Source organism: Lissotriton vulgaris, chromosome 5 (assembly GCF_964263255.1).
Source record: "Lissotriton vulgaris chromosome 5, aLisVul1.2, whole genome shotgun sequence".
Classification (NCBI taxonomy): Eukaryota; Metazoa; Chordata; class Amphibia; order Caudata; family Salamandridae; genus Lissotriton; species Lissotriton vulgaris.
Window position 1 is genome coordinate 191,014,105 of NC_141693.1, and position 8,521 is coordinate 191,022,625.

Below are 8,521 nucleotides of genomic sequence, written 5' to 3' on the forward strand. Positions count from 1 at the left end.
CCTTTTTTAGAGACTGCATTTGGTTTGTCTGAACATAATCAAGGTGAGGAATCTTTGTTGTTATTAAGTAGGAACCATCAGGATATGTTCCTAAAGCTGACAGAGTTCTTTTATAATAGCAAAAAACGACAACAATCCTGACTATACACCTAAACAACCCTGGTATACTAAGGCATATAGGGAAGCCAAACGTGCATTGTTACTCGGGATCAAGAATAAGGACACTATATGTATCAAAACAACCAGGCTACACTATAAACATACCCTAGCTGAAGCTAAAGCAACATGGGAGATCGAAAAATGAGAAGCAATTAAGAAAGCTCTAGATATCATAGACATGGGAGGCTTTTGAAATCTATTGTTGAGACTGGCTGAGATAGGCATCCGTGATCAGGCGCTGGATTGGATACATTCGTATCTATCCCAAAGAACACAGAAGGTGGCGCTGGGTTCTGCATCCTCAACAACCCAAAGCTCTTAGCTGTGGCGTCCCTCAAGGGTCGGCCCTCAGCCCCCTCTTGTTCAACATCTACCTCGCCCCACTCTTTACGCTGATTGCCAATTGGGGTGTTAAGGCAATCTCCTATGCCGACGACACCCAATTGGTATTTCCGTATTCAGCGACATCGGAGGAGTCCTTCCTGAGCTTTAAGGGATGTCTCCGAGATGTGGCTTGTTGGATGAATACGAATAAATTAAAGCTCAACGCCAATAAAACAGAAATGATCTTGTTTGGGAAAGGCCCTCCCCCACCCGCAGAGCTATGGTGGCCAGCGGAATTGGGACAAGCCCCCTCGCCCAGCCTGACGGCTAAAAACCTGGGTGTGCGGTGGGATGACAGTATGTCTTTTTCCACGCACATCCAACAAGTAGTCGGCTGCTGCTTGAGCAAATTGAGGAACCTATGCACGTTTTTGAGACTGCTACCAGAGAGCTGCCGTAAAACAGTAGTCCATGCCACAGTGACATCTAGGCTGGACTACGCCAATGGCCTCTATTTGGGCTTACCTAAATACTTAATACAAAAACTACAGTTGGTCCAAAATGTGGCTGCGAGACTGCTAATGAGAATTCCCTTTAAGCATTCGGTCTCTCCGCATCTTCGATAACTTCATTGGCTGCCAGTTGCCAGCAGAATTAAATTCAAGGCACTCACGCTGGCCTTCAGATCTTTGTTTGGCACCTGCCAAAATATCTGAAAGCTCGGCTACCAAAATAACGCCAGGCCTGTGCGCTACGCTCCAACTGCCGCGTTCTGCTTGCGGCCCCCAGAGTGAAAAGGGCGAGACTGGGGTGTCGAACTTTTTCGGCAAATGTTGCGACATTGTGGAATGCATTGCCACCAGAAATTCAGCACGCCCATTCTGAAATCTGCTTCAAGCGGCTACTAAAAACCTGGCTCTTTACCCAACCGCACTAGACATCCTCACTTCGGTCCTCTTGGTTGATGGTGTTATTTCAGCGCCGGGACACCTCCTTGCGAGGTAGCTGTTCGCGCTATATAAAATGCCGTATTATTATTATTAGTCAAGACTGGTAATCCTGAGGGCAACTCTGCTATTGAACCAAATCTGGGGGAAGAAGCTTGGAGATCCCATTTTAAAGTTTTAAATGCAAGGCCTCTAGATGAAGTTGTAGCATATTGGGCAATAGATTTAGATTAAATTCCTTTAAATGGGGGTCCAACACCCTGCACATTGGTAGAAGTTACTCTGGCGCTGGGTAAATTGTTACCTAATAAGGCTCCGGGGTTGGACAGAATACCTGGTGACCTGTTTAGAAATTAACAAGAACCGTGGGCACCCTATCTGCAGAATCTATTTAATGCCATCCTTCAAGGTATGGCTCTTCCTATGACCTGGGCTTGCGCGGAAATTATTACCATTTTTAAAAAAGGCTCACCGCATAACCCAGCAAATTATCGGCCAATAAGCCTTATTGATGTCACTCAAAAGATATTTGCGCGTGTCCTCTTGGGCCGTTTGCAATCATGGATGGACGAGGTGAATGTTCTAACTCCTTTAGAAGCCGGATTTAGGGCTAAAACCTTGACCATCGATCACATCTTCAGATTGCAATTGATCCATTGGAAAACTGTAATGTTGGAGAGTGGTAACCTTTATCTAACTTTTGCGGATCCTAAGTCCGCATTTGATATGGTGCAGCGCGATCAACTATGGGGTCTACTTTACGACATGGGTACGCCAGAATACCTCTGTCAGCTGTTGATGCGCTTACATGAAGTCACCTATGCGAGGGTAAGATATGGTAAGAAAGGTGAGCTGACAGCTCCCTTCCCTGTAGAGAAAGGGGTGAGGCAGGGATGCGTTCTAACGCCAACCCTCTTTTCCCTGTTTATAAATCATTTAATTGAATCTCTCCTGACAGTGAAGGACATAGATTCACCAAGGTTAGCGAACCACAAAATGCCAGCATTAATTTGTATTTGTATTTTTGTATTTATTTTATTTGTAAAGCGCTAACATTCATCCTGAAAGTACATCACGGCGCTGAGAAAGAATTGCAAGTGACTTAACGACAGCACTAATTGGAAATTATTGATCTGGCCTGGGGAAAAGGAATGTTTTTAGTTGTTTCCTAAATGAAAGGAAGCAGTCAGTAGTTCTGAGTTTAGGAGGTAACTCGTTCCACTTTGTTGCGGCAATGTGAGAGAAGGCCCTCTCTCCCATCCTGATAGTCCGAGCTCGGGTGATGGATGCTCTTCCTGAGGTCATAGATCGTAGGTTTCTAGAGGGTTTATGAAATCTGATCCTGTCATGTAGGATGATGGGGCCTGTATCGTGAAGTACTTTGTGAGAAATACACAACAGTTTAAAAATGGCTCGTTGTCTCATTGGGAGCCAGTGGAGCTCACGCATGCATTTTTTGGCTGAGTCGTATTTTCTTTTATTACAGATGGCTTTGGCAGCGGCATTCTGAACCAACTGCAATTTGGAAAATAGGTAGTCTGCCATTCCCACAAACAGTGAATTACCGTAGTCCAACCTACTCATCAATAGTGATTGGACTAGTGTTTTCCTGCAATCTGTCGGAACCCAAGGGAATAGTCGTCTGAGCATCTTCAAGAGGCCGAAGCCTCTGCCGCAAACTATGGAAACATGAGATTTCATGGATAAATCTTTATCCAGTGTTATTCCTAAATTTTTAGCTTTTATAGTTGGGTTGGGAGGCAAGCCCAAATCGCTAGGCCACCAACTGTTGTCCCAGACATGTGTGCTTCTGCCGAACAGTAGAATTTCAGATTTGTCAGCATTAAGTCTAAGACAATGGTCCTGCATCCAAATTGCCAGTTCGGTTAGGCAGTTCGTCAATCTAGTTTTTGAGTCATCATTTTCATCAATGGTGAACATCAGCTGGGTGTCATCTGCATAGGAGCACATTTCGACACCCCACTTTTTGCCGATTGTTGCCAACGAGGAGACGAACACGTTGAACAGAGTTGGGCTCAACGACGCCCCCTGAGGAACTCCGTATTTTATAGGTCGCGGAGGGGATGTATAGTCACCCAGGCGAATTGATTGGGTGCGATCCGCTAGGAACGATTGTAACCATCCAAGTGCTTTATCTTGAATTCCTTTCTCTGCCAGAGTATTCAATAATTGATGGTGGGGTACGGTATCAAAAGCCGCTGATAAATCAAGGAGTATCAGAGCGACTGTACTACCTTGATCCACCTTGGTTCTAATACTGTCTGTCACCGCCAAGAGTGTGGTTTTGGTGCTGTTATTTGTCCGAAACCCTGTCTGTGAAGCGTCCAGCAGACCATTAACTTCCAGAAATGTGGAGAGTCGTCTGTTGACCAATTTTTCCAGGACCTTTGATAAGTAAGGTAACTGGGATATTGGTCTGTAATTGGCCAGATTGTGAACATCTGCCCCAGCCTTCTTTACTAAAGGGGTAACTAGGGCCTGTTTCCATGATGTTGGGAATTCGGCAGAACTAAGGGAGAGATTAAATGCTCTGGTAACTACTGGACATATTACAGGGGTAAGCTGGGAGAAAATGTGATGTGGACATGGGTCAAGTGGAGAACCAGACTTGACCTCAAGCATGGCTTTTTCTACTTCCTCTTCTGAAAAAGGGCCAAAAATATGACAGACAGTATGTGCAGCAGTTGGTATATATTGTTCAATTTTTTCCATCCTTGGTTTTGGAAAAGAGGCATAGATGGTATAAATTTTTTCACAGAAAAAAATCATTGAGCTTATTACAATTCTCCTGTGAGGGAGTAAGGTGTACGGAGAGATTAGTTGGGCTGCATAATTCTCTTACAATTTTAAAAAGTTCTTTTGATGAAATTTTATTCTCGGATACTCTGCGTGTGAAATAGTCCTTTTTTGCCTTTCTAATCGCTCTGTGATAGAGTGCTTGAGCTTTCCTAAAACTATCTTTGGTCTCATCTGTCTTAGATACTCTCCATTTATGCTCAAAGGAGGTGCAATTTCTTTTTAAAAGTTTAAGCTCAGGTCCGTACCATCTCTCTGATTTTTTGTTGCCTGGTTTGTGACGGGATTGGATGGTCGAACAGTGTTCAAGTGCATTTTTAATATTATTGTGAAGAAGGTCTATTTCCTCCTGGATATTGGTACTTGTACAGGAGGGGTGTAAAAAATGATTACTGAATTTATCAAGTGTGAAGGACTTCCAGTTTCTTATGTTTGCTATAAATGCACTATGTTTTGTAGTCTGGGGGGTGGGGAGATTATTGCGGAAGGTAATCATATAGTGATCGGTCCATACCAATGGGATTAAAGGGTCGATGTCAATAGATTCGATATTAGAAAATATCAAATCTAATGTATGTCCTGCACTGTGTGTTGGTTGATGGACTCTCTGAGATAACTGCAGGATGGACATATCTTCCACTAATAGATTCGTCAAGGAGCTACTGTTGTTATCCAGATGTATATTGAAATCTCCAAGGAGGAGGATGTTCTTGTTCTTCAAACAGACAGGCATGATCTGTGTGAGTAACTGTGAACTAAAGTTTAATGTACAGCCCGGAGGATTATAAATTAAGATGCCTCCAAATAGCACACTGGTGTTTATGGACACCGTAAATGCCAGAGCGTCATAATTTCCAACCGGTGCGATACTTTCTTGTCTGCATGAAAGATGGTCTCTAAACTGTAGAGCTACACCGCCGCCCCTTTTCTTAACTCTGTTAACATTCAGTATCTTATAGTCCGGGAAAGGGCTATAACTATGTCTGGGATATTGTGGTCATCAAGCCATGTCTCAGATAAACACACTAAATCTTGTTGTTGTTCATTAAGAAGGTCCCAGATATACGTGGAATGTTTAGGTAGTGATCTTACATTCATATAAATGCATTTCAAAGGAGATGTGGATAGATGTAATGTCACAGGGTTCAGTGTAGGGGTGCATTAATGTTTGCGGATGGCAGGCTGCTCCTGTCTAAATCACCAATGGGTATGCAGCAGGTACTGGAAGAGTTTAGTGCTTTCTGCAGGAAGAGGAATCTGGAGATTAATATCCAGAAAACGAAATATATGGTTTTTCATGCCAACACTTCCAACTGCCCACACTCCCAAATGGAAGGCAAGCCTCTAGAGAGAGTGTCTATATTTGACTATTTGGGTATTACTCTTAATGATAAGATGGACTGGGGGACACAAATAAAGAAAGCCAACGTAAACTTAACACAGTCAATAGGTGGCATTTTTAAAAGTTCACAAAAATTGCACCCAAAATGTTGTTGGCCCTCCAGCCGAAATCTATAAAACCCAAGCAAGGGAAGCTTCATTATATGGAGCTGAACTTTGGGGAATCTGCCCATCCAACATTCTATCTATCACAGAGAATACATTTATTAGGCAGTTGGTGGGACTTCCAAAAAGTACTCCCTTAATTCCACTAAGGATGGATCTGGGTATTGAACCCATTGCCGATCTAATCGCCTTTCGGCCTCTTCTATTCTGGCATCGCCTATGGAGCAAGCCCGAGCTAGTTACCTATAGGGAGGAATTGAGGGATGTTATGTCTATATTGGGAGCAGGAAATCTACCCTGGTTGTCATATATTAGAAGCAAATGCCTTTCACTAGGGAGGGTTAACATGTGGCTAACCCTAGAAGAGACCTTCTCCTCCATCCCCAAAAAGTCCCTATCCCTAGCTCTTAAAGAACACAAACTCGCTCTATTGACCGAGAGTATGAATTCTTGCTGCCTGACATCCAGGTTTTTGGATGCCAAGCAACAGTACAAATTGGAATTGGCCCTGGACAGTATCCAACCATTCTTGGCAAAGAAACTGTTTTTGCAATTTAGGCATGGGATGCTCCCGCTCCGTGCATTTACAAACAAATGGAAGGGAGCAACCAAATTAGATTGTACTGGGTGCACCCTTTCTGAAGTCCATGTTTTGTTTTTCTGTCCTGCCTATAAAAGGTCAAGATCCAAGTGGGTTCTCTAACTTTGGAGAAACCTAGGGCTTAGAAATTATATTGAGGTTTTTAGGCTACTTAAACATGAGACACACTCACTATTTGTAGTCGCCACCTCGAAACTCTTATTTGCAATGTGGTGTATACGCAGAGGCATCATTAAGGGGAAACAGATGGGCAACAACCTGACTGGGTTCTCACACTAGAAATGCTACTGTACCTTATTTGTATATACTCCCACCTAGAGTAATGCCTTGAATTGCCTTTTTTATGGATGATGCAACTTTTAATGTTTTATTTTTAAATATATATATATATATATATTAACTTGAACTGTCTTAAATGATTTTAATTGTTTATTGTAGGAAATCCCGGGTATTTTTGATAAATATGGTCCCCAATTTCGGGGGTCAGGTAGTAGGGGCGATAGTTAACTATACAATAAATATGTAGTATATTTTCCTACATCCATTTATTGACATTTTGTATGATTACGTCTTGCCCCCACTTGTTCTTAGTTATAATAAAATCTATTTATGTATTGTTATAATTATTTGTGCTTTTATGGCTGTATAGCCGAAAAAAAGTGTTTTTTGACTTTGACTTTGGTGTTCAAGTAAATGTTATTGCCATAACGCAAGCTTGAGGAAACAAAACCATTTATTAAGTGATACTGTGATGGAGAACAGAGGAGGGGAACAGCAAGCTTGAGATTTTACAATTAAAGAGTCTAGTGCTAATGACAGAGTCAATCCAGAGTTGAAAAGTATTATTAGTGTTGAGAAGAATTTCCAGAAGACTGGAGCGCAGTATGTTCCAGTGGCGACCAGGAAATTGAAAAAAATAGTTCCAGGGAATGCAAGAGAAATAACAAACGAGTTGGATGGGTTTCAAAAAGTTAATTGAATCCGATTGGAAGTCGATAGGCAGGGGTTTGCCTGTCTGAAGTGAAACTATGTTCCGTTTATTGCAAGAGGATCTTGGAGTCATCAGCATACTTATCCTTACTTGAAGTTGAAGGGAGTGGGCCAGCAAAACCAACAGCTATAGACAAAAATGAAAACAGAGAGGTTAGGGAACAATGGGTTTTTATTCAGATTACAGGTACAGAGTTGCTGACTTAGGTGAAAACTTGAATAGGGTAAATGGCAACTGAAGGTATGGGGCCAGATTGTCTTGGTCACGTGAGTAGTACACCCATAGGCGAAACTGAACAGTAAATAAACTAGGTTTGTGGTGTTGAAGGCTGGCCTTTTCATCATCTCATTATTTGCAGCGTTGTTTTTGCTGGAACATCTTTCAGTGGTACATGGAAGCCATTCTGTACCATTGGTAAGCCTCACAATGCCAATTTGAAGATTTGTAATGTTTTTTTTTTTTATAATCCATTTTATTGTAATTTTCAATTAAACAATACGACAGAACAATCCAAAATAACACATATAGGGGCGGCAAAGGAGACAAGCACCGAGACATAAATGAATGAAGCAATTCACAGAAGTACATATGCAGTGTGAAACTGGTGTGGCGAGACACATTATTAGTTTGCTGTACCAGTGACAAATCAGTGGCACAGTAACAAAAGGCAACTAATGCACACCAGAGCTATCACCCAGGCTTCAGTGAAATGCACAAGAGTCCCAGAACCAATCCTGCCCCAATTAAAGAGACTGGGATGCAGCCAGGCTTCACTGGAGATGTGGCCCCACCAACGAGTGCTCCCCAAAGGTCCCCTTTCCACCATATTCCTCCCCTGTGTATCCAGTCTACGTCAGGCCATCAGGACTGCATCCTATGCAGGCAAGATTGGGATCTTGCGCAACTCCTACCGTCCTCCCTGCGAATCGCCTGCCTCTCACAGTCTGCCCAATTCCTTCCACCATCTGTATAAATCAAGGAGGATGTCTGGCAGATTTCCAGCTCATTGTAAATTGCCTAATGGCAAGGATGAGTGGCAGGTCTATAAACCTGTTGATTACTTTACCAGCAGCGCTACAGCTATGGAAACCCAGCAGGCACTGATGGGGGAGCATTCAAAAGGCCTGTCCGTGGCCTGACAGAAAACCTGCAATGCCAGGTCCAGATAGAGGGTCA